Source organism: Mus caroli, chromosome X (genome assembly GCF_900094665.2).
Source record: "Mus caroli chromosome X, CAROLI_EIJ_v1.1, whole genome shotgun sequence".
In the NCBI taxonomy this organism is placed as follows: Eukaryota; Metazoa; Chordata; class Mammalia; order Rodentia; family Muridae; genus Mus; species Mus caroli.
The window spans coordinates 31,633,667-31,646,487 of NC_034589.1; positions in this window are offsets into that span (position 1 = coordinate 31,633,667).

Sequence of the window (12,821 nt, forward strand, 5' to 3'; positions counted from 1 at the left end):
TACTCAGCAATTAAAAACAATGAATTTATGAAATTCCTAGGCAAATTGATGGATCTGAAGCATATCATCCTGAGTGAGGTAACCCAATCACAAAAGAACACACATGATGTGCACTCACTGATAAGTGGATATTAACCCAGAAACTTAGAATGCTCAAGATACAATTTGCAAAATGCATGAAACTCAAGAAGAAGGAAGATCAAAGTGTGGATACTTCGTTCCTTCTTAGAAGGGGGAACAAAATGCCCATGGAAGGAGTTACAGAGACAGAGTTTGGAGCTGAGATGGAAGGAAGGACCATCCAGAGAGTTCCCCACCTGGGGATCCATCCCATAATCAACCACCAAACCCAGACACTACTGCATATGCCAGCAAGATTTTGCCGACAGGACCCTGATATACCTGTCTCTGTGAGGCTATGCTAGTGCCTGGCAAATACAGAAGTGGATGCTCACAGTCATCTATTGGATGGAACACGGGGCCTCCAGTGGAGGAGCTAGAGAAAGTATCCAAGGAGCTGAAGGGGTCTGCAACCCTATAGGAGGAACAACAATATGAACTAACCAGTACCCCCAGAGCTCGTATATCTAGCTGCATATGTAGCAGAAGATGGCCTAGTTGGTCATCATTGGGAAGAGAAGCCTTTGGTCTTATATGCCCCAGTACAGGGGAATACCAGGGCCAGGAAGCAGGGTTGGGGAGCAGGGTGGAGGGGAGGGTATAGGAGACTTTCGGGATAGCATTTGAAATGTAAATGAAGAAAATATCTAAAAATAAAAAAAGGAGTTTCAAAGAATCCATAAATATGTATTATTTCAATATATTAGTTATTTTATGCAATTATGTGCATTGATTGCAATGTGTATATAATGTTACAGTGAAGGAAAGGAGTCCTCTGTTGGGGACTACATGAAGGAAATAAACAAAGTTAAAATTATGAACCAAAGGACAACACAGTATTATGTGTCTTCAGTACGATACACTGTACTGAAACATCAGTGCTGGCAAGGAGGCTCAGCAGTACTAAGCACTTGCTATTCTTATGAAGGACCTGGGTTCAGTTCCCAGCAGTGGCAAGAAGTCTCACAGCTATCTGTAACTCCAGTTTCAGGGGTTCCAACACCCTCTTCTGGCACCCACAGGCACTAGGTATGCAAGTGGTACAAAGACATACGTGCTGAAAAGACATCTGTGCGCAGAAAAATAAAGAAATATATCGCTCTTTAAAAACAGAAAAAACAGCAGCTCTGTGACACTTCTGCCCCAAGTGCGACAACTAAATCTAATAATGAGGAATCAGCAGAAGCCCAAATTAAGAGACATTCTAAAAATAGCAGACCTTTAATTGTTGAAAAAGTCACATCCAGACAGAGAGTGAGGAACTGTGAAAGATTTAAAGGAATCTAAAAGGTTATAGTAATTAAATACTGTGTATAGTCCTAGATTGGATCCTAGACTGGATTTTTTTCTTTTGTTACAAATGCCACTAGTTTAACACTGATGAAACCAAATTTTAAATAAGATTTTGACACATCTAATAATATTATTGCATCAGTATTCGTTTCTGAGTCTGATAATTGTTCTGACATTGAGAGAATGTCTCTGTTTTTTTTTTTAAGATTTATTTATTTATTATATGTAAGTACACTGTAGCTGTCTTCAGACACTCCAGAAGAGGGAGTCAGATCTTGTTACAGATGGTTGTGAGCCACCATGTGGTTGCTGGGATTTGAACTCTGGACCTTCGGAAGAGCAGTCGGGTGCTCTTACCCACTGAGCCATCTCACCAGCCCCTGTCTCTGTATTTTTAATACCTATGTAATACCACAAATCAACAAGAACAATCATATGGCCTAGCTTGTTAACTTTGGTAAATAGAGTAAGGGGAAGTCTTAGCTGTTCCTATGCAGCAATGCACGCACAGGATTCTGAATCCCAGATGCACAATTTTGGAGCAGTCTTTCACTGGTGCTTATAAAGTTGTAGCATTTTCAAGTTTCCTGTACATCATCATTCATTTTGGGGGTGTAGGTGCTAAATACCACAGATTTTGTTCTTACCACTGGAGTATTTATTGACTCAAATATTTGATTGCCCCCCCTTTTGATTCTATTTTTGGATGAGAGATCAATTTAAATTTGATTTAGTATCTATTGAATAGTCTACTTAATTTTTTTAAATCTTATTTAATTATGTATCTGTGTGGGTATATGCACATAAGTGCAGGTGCCCAAAGATGACAGAGGTGTTGGATCTCCAAGGAGGTGGAGTTATACAGGTGGTTGTGAGTCAATTCATGTTGGTACTGGGACTTTAATTCGGGTCCCTTGGAAGAACAGCATATGCTCTTAACCACTGTGCCATCTCTCCTGTTCCATGAGTAGATAGTATGTGCTAGTTACCTATGGGGTATTTACTTTTTTTTTTATCACCAGTAGGTTCACAGCTTACTACAGACCACAAACTTGTTAATGAATAAGCAAATCCTGTAACACATGTAAAACAAAGAATTCCAGAGTACAAAGCCTCAGAGAGACTAACCAGTTGTGCCTTCAAGAATCTTGAGAAGGGGCTATATAAATGGCTCAGTGGCTAAGAGCACAGACTGCTCTTCCAGAGGATCCAGGTTTGATTCCCAGCAGCCACACAGCAGCTCACAACCATCTGTACCTCAACTTCCAAGACATCCATCACCTTCTTCTGGCCTCCTCAGATGCACAGAAATACTTGCAAGCAAAACATTCATGCCCACAAATTAAAATAGATGAATCTCTTTTGAAGAGTCATGGGGAACTTCAAGTAGCATTGTGAGTGATTTGGAAGAACAGTAATGGAACAGGGCAGAGGACATTGGAAATGGCATGTGAATGCCTGAGAGTCAGGAAAGCCCTGTCATGTGAAGAGAATGGGGAGGGGAGTAGTTTGAGGTGGCTGGAAAGCCATGCTGGAGATCCCAGGAGTGTGACAATGGAAACTGGGAGGAAAGATGCAGCCAGAATAGAAGAGGTGGAGAAATGCCTCCTCTCAGATTCCCTCTCATCTCAATGGTACCACTCTCAGTATTCCTGCTTCTAAAGAAGAATTTGTGCTGGAGATCAGATCGGGTAAAGCAATCAAGTAACCAAGGCTTATTGCAGCAGGCAATTGAAAATAAAAGCAGAAAGTAAACACACTCTCCAGGGTAGAGGGAGCACCAAACAGGGGCAATGGCAAAGGGCTGGATTCATTAGACGTAACCTACCATTTTCTCCTCCCCTTGCCCACCCCTGGGGCAGGCTGGAGTGCTTTCCTTCCTGGAATAGGCAGAGGCTTTCTTAGAAGGCATCTTTCCCCACAATTCAATCTGTTACAATGTATTCAGTCTGTTAGATGTAAGGTGTAACTGCACACAAAGCTGAATTTACAAGGGGGAAAAGCAACAAATGCCTCCCACATCCTCCCCAGGCAGCAGTACTTGGGAGCTGGTCAGAGCTTGCCCAGAACAGCTTTGTTGTTTTGCCCAAAACTTTGGCCTTTTTCTTATCTGTTCAGCTTAACTATCAAGCCTTATTTTCCTCCCCAAGTGCTTAAGCTCTCAGCATTTTGACCCTAGCATTGATTTTAACCCTTGTATTTGCTTTCACTGTAACAATGCTGCTCTCCTCGGGGACCTCCTCAAAGGACACCAGTATGTACAGCCAATATTTTCATAAATTGGTCACATTCCAATTGGGATGTAGTTCAGTTGCATGTTTGTTCAGCATTGGGGATGATCTGGGCTTCACCCTCAGCACCACAAAACAAAGCAAAAGCATTCAAATTTAGTTTCAGACTACCATTTAGTTTCAGCTCACATTCACAATATTCATCTTGCACATTAACTGAAAACTACTACTGATAATTTTGTTATTTCCATCCAGTCATTTTCAATGTACATCATATACAGGTGTTTTGACTAAAAAACTAATATTGCAATTTTAAAAAAAGCAAGGTTTAACTGAGACCTGTTTGATGAAACCGAAAATAAAAGATTTGCTTTCCCAAATATGAGTCTTATTTATCTATGCATATGTATGTATGCATGTACATGTATGTGAGAGAGTATGCATAAGTGTATGTGTACATATGTATATGTGTATGTGTGAGTGTGTGTGCATGTATGTGAAAGCAGGGGCTTTCACTGAACCTGGAGATCACTAACTGGTTATTCTGGCTGGCCAATGAGCTTTAGGCTCCTCCTATCTCCTTCCACCACCACCACCACCCACTCCCTGCCACCCATCACTAGAACAGCATATGTGTACCACCTTACCCAGCATCCTACAGTCCTGATTCTGGTCCTCATGCTTGCGTAGCAGGTACTTTCTGGCTAAGCCATCTCCTCAGCTCAAGATATGAGACTTACTGTAAAGCCACAGCAAACAAGACAGTATAATATTGGCAGAATTAGAAAGAGAGAAAGAGCAAAAAAGAATAGCTCCAAACAAATTCCTATAATATGGAGATTTATAACACATCATGACAGATTTGGCACTATGCAAAATGGAGAGGAGATGGCATGTCATTCTAAAGCCAATGGTAGGGCTAGAGAGATGGCTCAAGTGTTAAAACATTGATGGCTCTTCCAGAGGACCTGAGTTCAGAATTCCTAGCACCGAAGGTGACTAAGAATTGCCCATAATGGCAGTTTCAATGAGGAAAACCAACACCTTCTCTGTCTTCCATGGAGAACACTCATGCCCATGGTGTACAGACATACATGCAGGCAAAACACCAATACACATAAGATAAAAATAAATAAGCGTCAAAATTTTATAGATAGTTGTAAGCCACTATGTGGCTGCTGGGAATTGAACCTGAGTCCTCTGAAAGAGTAGCCAGTGCTCTTTTAAAGAAAGAAAGGTTTATTGAGGGTGATTTGAACTATGGGGGACTGGGTCAAGTGGTTTCAAAGGAGAAGAAGGTTAATATGTGGCCTAGAGACTTTTTTTTGGTGAAGCTGCAGCTGGACATGGTAATGTATGAGAATCACTCAGGTGGTGTTGGTGTTGAAGACATGAAGGGGTCATGGAGAGCAGCTGGGCTTGGCACTGTGAGAGCCATGGAAGGCCTCAGTTGCAGTTGCAGTTGCAGTTGCAGTTGATGGCCCAGAACTAAAGGAGTCATGCAAAGAAGTTGAGACTTGGCACCATGAAGGGAGCCTATGAGCCTTATTGCTGAAGCTGAATTGCAGTTAGTTAGACTCAAGAGAGTTGGAGATACCAGTACCATGGCATGATCACCAAGAACAGCAGCAGCAGTGGAGTGGAGTCAACCAGAGCCTAGAATGCCACAGAAGGCAGAGTTGATGATGTGACTCAAGGCTTTTGGAGAAGTCCAGGAAATCATGTGTGGATCCCAGACATTGAAACAAGAACCTGCAATGTTGAAGTCACCTTGGAGACCCCATGATGTATAAGATACCAGACCTGTGGGATACCTGCTGAGGAAAGCTGCTAACAGGGACTTGAACCTACCAAAGAGAAAGAATTCTGTTGCACTCAACAAAGCAGAAAGGAGATGGAGATCTGAAGAGTGCTTTGACATCAGACATGGAGATGCAGAGTTTGCCCAGCTGGCTTTGGTCGTGCTTTGGTCCAGTATTTCCCACTATGATGTTTTAGAATGGCAATGTATAGCCTGTGATGTTGGAAATATGTGATTTCTGTTTTTCTTTTGCTTTTATAAGGATTACAGTTAAGTGACTGGATGAATCTCAGAAGAGACTTTGAACTTTGGACTTTTAACATTGTTGAGACTGCTATAGACTATGGGATTAAATGTATTTTGTATTATGCTATGGCTATGTATGGTCCCCATAGACTTATGTGTGTGAGCAACCCTATGGGGGTCAGGGAGTGGAATGTGGTGGTTTAAATATGCTTTACCCAGGGAGTGGCAATATTAGGAGGTGTGGCCTTGTTGGAGTTGATGTAGCCTTGTTGGAGGAAGTGTGTTACTGTGGAGGTGGGCTTTGAGACCCTCCCCCTAGCTGCCTAGAAGAGACAGTCTCTTCCTGGCTGCCTTGGATCAAGATGTAGAACTCTTGGCTCCTTCTCCAGTACTGTGTCTGCTTGCACACTGCCATGCTTCCTGCCATGATGATAATGGACTGAACCTCTGAATCTGCAAGCCCCAATTAAACATTGTCCTTTATAAGGGTTTGCCTTGGTCATGGTGTCTCTTCACAGCAATGGAAACCTAAATTAAGATAATGTTCTACAAATAATTGTTAGAGCTGTTTGATTTCTATTACTGGCCAATTCCATCATTTTCACATGAATCTTTCTGTAGTCCTATTTATTCCTGAGAACAGGATATTGGCTAATTTGCCTATTTTTTCCATTTACTTGTCTAACTTCGCTTTATGCATTTGCATGAACTTATGTTAAGGGAAATATATTTGATATGTTTTTCAGATGGGTTAAGCTGGTTTCTAAACATTTTAAAGAATATTTAATTAAAAACCTCAAAATAAGTATTTAGTACAAAGATTTGTAAGGATGTTACAAGAAAATACAAATTTCTACATGTCAAAAAATTCAGGTCAGTATCAAAAGACAATCTTAAAAGAAAATATTATCTCCAGTATTTTTAAATATGTATTTGTTTGTTTGTTACTACTTTCTATTTTATCAGTATGAGTGTTTTGCCTGCATGTATGTCTGTGTACTGTGTACTGCAAGGTATTAGGTACCCTTGGAGGCCAGAAAGGGTTATTGTTCCATGGAAACTAGAATTACAAGCAGGGAGCCACTGTGTGGGTGCTGGGAATTGGCCTGAGTCCTCTGGAAAAGCAGCTGGTGCTCTTTATCACTGACCTATCTCTCCAGTCCCCTTCCCTCTTTCCCTGACAAAAGATAATACCTAAAGCATACATTATATAGAAAAACAATGCTAACAATACACAGAGAAATTAGCTAAAAATACAAACAGGGAATGTTAATCATATCCCTTCCTTCCTTCCTTCCTTCCTTCCTTCCTTCCTTCCTTCCTTCCTTCCTTCCTTCCTTCCTTCCTTCCTGCATTCTTTTATTTGTTTGTTTGTTTGTTTGTTTGTTTTGGTTTTCCCTGGAACTCACTCTGTAGACTAGGCTGGCCTCCAGCTCAGAAATCTGCCTGCCTCTGCCTCCCAAGTGCTGGGATTAAAGGGAGTGTGGCACCACACCTGGCCCATATTTCAAATTCTAATGACTGTTGGATCTACGATAGTCACAATAACTAAAAGTAAAATATTTGCTGTCAGGCTGGTGACAACACTGACTACCCAAACTACTTTAGAAGTAACTTGGTAAGATCTACAAAAAAATGTATAGCTATTCTTGATTCAGCAATTTCACTTCTCAGTGTCTACTATTAATTGGAAATAGATAAACCAGAATGAAATATGCAAGAAGAAACAACATAGTGTATTACCGATTGTGTGTGCGTGCATCTGTGTATAAAGAATATGTCCATTTGGTGGCATATGTCTACTGTCCACAAAAGGATGCACATAATGTGGTTTGAATGTAGTTTTCACTCTGCTCCCCACCTGTAGCTGTGTGATTGCCAGCAATCATAACTGGTGGTCTGAGAGAGAAAGCAAGGCGGGAACAAGGGGGGTTGGGAGGGGGTTGGGGTGGGGGGCAGGGATGAGACCTCAGGCAGCTAGTGAGCTTGGTGGTGAGAACAGACTCTGAGGAGAGAGGCTTCAGCCAGACAGCCAGTTTAATTGGGGGGCCGGGAGGGACAAAGGCTATTTAACCCTTTGGGAGTGGGCAGGGGTCTTGGGGTGAGTGTATATCATTGACCTGGGGCCAGGGTACTGGAGATGCCTCTTTTGCATGACCTTATAAGGGGAAAGGAAGGTTAGCCTGGCTACTGGTTAAGTGACCTTTTCTGGTAAGGCAAAGGAGGGCAGCACAGGGCTATCTTCACCAGGACATTCAGGCCCAGGTCAGAGGGCGGGAAGCAAGCCTACTCCTGCTGACCACAGAATAAGATTTCCTGGGTTTGGACATGCCTGGACCCCACACTTGCTCCAGGCCTGCTCCTCCCAGACCCAAAGTTTCCTGGTTCCACAGTGTTAAGTGTTAATAGTTGTCTTTTGGAAGGGGACCTGACTGGAAAAGGAAGAAGACTTCACATTCTCTTTGAACCTTTTGAAGCTTTCCCTTCTCCAGACACTATTTTTTTAAATGTAGCAAAATCAGCAATATCTAGGGTGTATGTTCCACTAAATAGTTCTAATACATCAAATACAACCAAATAGTCCCATCAAATACAAATAAAAAATGAAACATCATGGTTCATAAATAATAAGCAACAGTTATTAAAATATTTCATATTCTATATTATCTAAAGAAACGTCCACTATTAAGCTGTCAGAGTTCTGCAACAATAAAGTCTTAGTAGAAATCATTTTTGAAAATATGTAGTTGTGTAATCATTGGCCTCAAGGTATAATACATATTTTACTCCCTCAACCTACAGTCCTCTATACTATTAACTGAGCTGTTGAATGAAGTTCACAGTATGTATTTTCAAAAGTAAAATAAAGTTAGTAATTACCAATGTCGTTGCAGTTTATTATGCATGAGCATATTTTTATGCAGCTCGAGAACCCATTTTGATTAGTGTCCACTGCTACTGGGGAAAAGTGACTTTTAAGCCACTGGTAGATTATGTTTTCATGTTTCCTTGGTTCTTTGAACCGCTCTTGATGCAAGGGTGTGTGGCCTATTCAACCCCATGTAAAGGACAAATGGTTTAGTATAGCTAATTGCATCCTGTCTTAGGCAATCAATCACTTTGTAAGTATTTTGCCAATTACCTTCCATCACTCCTTTTTATTTTTATTGGGGATGAGACTAACTGTAGGCTGGCCTTCTGGTCTCAGTCAGAATGCAACATCTCTTGTTCATGCTTCTACACAGGCACTGATGCAGTGATGGCCTAAAGCCTAGTTTCCTAAATGTGTGTGTGTGTATGATAGTTATGCTTCTTCATGACATCCATCCATATTGTATAATTTGGATCAAGACCCTGAAGAAGCCACTCCATGCTTCTGTGATGGGCAACAGATGGAAATTGATATAGGTATTCAGAAAGGATATGCTGTGTACTTTCATGAAGTTGATGAAGGGAAGTTTTACTATCTGACTTCTTGGTTGAAATGTTAATTTTCCATCAAAGAAGTTATTGGCAACCAGCACCACATCAGGTGCCTTGGCCACTCTCATTCTCTGTCCTTGTGCCTTTGGACCATTGCTGTAAGCACTGACACTCATAACAACTTCATAGAAGACAGAGGTGGTCCAGAGGTGTCTTCAGGGTTGAGGAGGGCTAGAACCTTGAACTTTTAGTTTGGTTTCCATATACTACAGTGACTGAACTTTTCTCATTACAAAATGTGTCTTTCATGCATGGTATGTAGTCACTTATGAGTGGATATTAGCCATAAAGTACAGGATAACCATACTATAATCCACAGACCCAAAGAAGCTAAGTAATAGGGTGAATGCTTAAATTTCATTCAGAAGTGGGTATAAAATAGACATCGGAGGTGGAAGGAAGGAGGGACAGTGATGGGGAGGGGAATGAGGGGCAGAGATCAGGTGTGGGAGAGTGGAGGGCAGGAGAGTTCTGGCAGAGGGAATGGAAATCAGTTGGGGGGCATCTCAGAGATGAGCTGGAGGCTCCAGGGAGTCTATGGGGGCTGAGCCTAATTGAGACTCCTAGTAGCTAGGGATATGGAGACTGAGGTAGCCACCAAAATTTCTCTTGCCTACAAGAAATACAGGGATAAAGATGGAGCAGAGACTGAAGGAACAGCCAAACAGAAACTGGTCCAACAGCCAAGCCCCAGAAGTCTTATGAAAAAGTGTGTGTGTGTGGGGGGATAGAATTGAGCAAGCCAGAGGGGTCATGAACACCACAAGAAGACCTACAGAGTCAACTAACGTGGGACCATGGGGGCTTACAGAAATTAAACCACCAACCAAAGAGCATGCAGTGGCTGGGCCTAGTCCCCCTACACATTTGTAGCAAATATGCAACGTGATCTTCATGTGGGTCTCATAACAATTGAAGCAGTGGCTGACTCTGACTCTGTTACCTGCCTCTGAATCCTTTTCCCCTAGCTGGGCTGCCTTGTCTGGTGTCAGTGGGAGAGAATGTGCCCATGTCCTTCTCCTCAGAGAAAGGGAGGGGGTAATGAAGGGAGAGGTATGTGAGGGTTGAGTAGGGAGGAGAGGAGTGGGGACTGCTGTGATCGGGATGCAAAATAAATAAATGTCCTTCCTTTCATCTCAGCTCTGAACTTTGTCTCTGTAACTCCTTCCATGGGTGTTTTGTTCCCCCTTCTAAGAAGGAACGAAGTATCCATACTTCGGTCTTCCTTCTTGAGTTTCATGTGTTTTGAAAATTGTATCTTGGGTATTCTAAGTTCCTGGGTTAATATCCACTTATCAGTGAGTGCATATCATGTGTGTTCTTTTGTGATTGGGTTACCTCACTCAGGATGATATCCTCCAGATCCATCCATTTGCCTAAGAATTTCATAAATTCATTGTTTTTAATTGCTGAGTAGTAGTACTCCATTGTGTAAATGTACCACATTTTCCGTATCCATTCCTCTGTTTAGGGGCATCTGGGTTCTTCCCAGCTTCTAGCTATTATAAATAAGGCTGCTATGAACACAGTTGAGCATGTGTCCTTCTTACCAGTTGGAACATCTTCTGAGTATATGCCCAGGAAAGGTATACAGAAGTGGATGCTCACAATCATCTATTGGATGGAACACAGGACCCGTAATGAAGGAGCTAGAGAAAGTACCCAAGGAGCTAAAGGGGTCTGCAACCCTATGGGAGGAACAACAATATGAACTAACCAGTACCCCCCAGAACTATGTCTCTAGTTGCATATGGAGCAGAGGATGGCCTAGTAGGCCAGAAATGGGAGGAGAGGCCCTTGGTCTTGCAAAGATCATATGCCCCAGTACAGGGGAATGCCAGGGCCAGGAAGTGGGAGTGGGTGGGTTGGGGAGCAGGGCAGGGGGAGGGTACAGTGGACTTTCAGGATAGCATTTGAAATGTAAATGAAGAAAATATCTAATAAAAAATAAATATTAAAAAATTAATAAATGTCTTTTATGTTCTAGTATTTTTCTTGAAATCTACCTTGTTCTACTTTATTTAAAAATATTAATTCCTTAATAATTATATACACATATATAATATATTCTTCTAATAAGAATACCTAGTTCCCTCTTTTATCCCACTCCCACTCTCTGTGGTCCTCCTCCTCCTCCTCCTCCTCTTCTTCTCCTCTTCTTCTTCTCCTCCTCCTCCTCTACCTCCTCCTCCTCTTCCTCCTCCTGTTCCTACTCCTTCTTCTTCCCAGCATGTCTCCCTCGTATTTCCATATTTTGCCACTATGCAAGAAGTGGTTGCTTCTTGCATACTTCTCCCTTTCTTTTAGTTGTAATTTATTTTTCTATTTCTGAAGCTAAACTGTTTTTGAAGAAGCATTTATTGGCTATGTCTTTTAATCTTCTTGAAACCTCTGCCTTTTGGATAGCTTAAAACCATAGATGTCACTGTTTTGGGGATAAGGCCTCTGCTTAAAGCCCAAGCTGTCCTGCTTCAGCCTCCCAAGTGCTGTGATTCCAGGGATGTGCCACCCCACCCAGTTTCAATAGCATTACTGGTATACTTGGATTCATGTCTATCTGTCTGTTTTTTTGTATGTACCACATCTTTCACCTTTGTCTCTGTATTATCCATTTGCTGGTATTTTTACATTAAGTATATTTTAACTGTAATATTTTAATTTTTAAATCTTCTTTGCACTTTTATTTTCTAAGTGCTAGCATAGGTTTAGTGTATTCATACTATCAAAATCATTTTTGGGTATCAATTTGTTTACAGTTAAATATATACGATAGTCCTATATTGACCAATATGTCCTATAACTATGGACATAAAAATATAGGTATACTAACAAATATCTATCTTTTAGATAATATGAAAAGATCACATACTGTATGGTTCTAATTATATAACATTAAAAAAAAGGTTAAACTAGATACCATAAAAATGTCAGTGGTTACTAAGTGTTAGGAAAGAAAGATTAATGAACTATAGAATACAGAGGATTTGACAGCTATAAAACTATTGTGAATGAGACTATGTGGAAAATGGACATGTGTCATTACACGTTTGTCAAAGAGTAAATCCTAATGTAAACTACAGGCTTTGGGTGATAGCTATGTGTCAGTGGGGACCCATCAACTGTCATAAGTGTGCCACTCTGATGGAGGATATTTGTAGTGAGGGAAGATATGGAAGAGAACAGGGAATATCTGAGAGTTATCTTTACTTGGTGCCCCATTTTTCTGTGACCCAAAAAAGGCTCTGAATAAAGCCAATTAAAATGTATTGTTATCAGGGCTGCAGGTGCCACTCAGTAGCAGAACTTTGGCATCTTATGTGTGTGACCCTGCATGGCATCCCTAACACTCTAAAGAAAATGGTTTCTTTCACACATTTGAAATGGATAAATGTCTGAGAAATTATTGTAGCTATAGTGCTTCATGGCCATTATTTATTTATTTATTCATTCTTTTTTATTAGATATTTTCTTTATTTACAGTTCAAATGCTATCCCGAAAGTTCCCTATACCCTCCTCACCCCGCTCCCCTACCCACCCACTCCCACTTCTTGGCCCTGGCATTCCCCTGTACTGGGGCATACAAAGTTTGCAAGACCAAGAGGAGCCTCTTCCCAATGATGGCCGACTAGGCCATCTTCTGCTACAT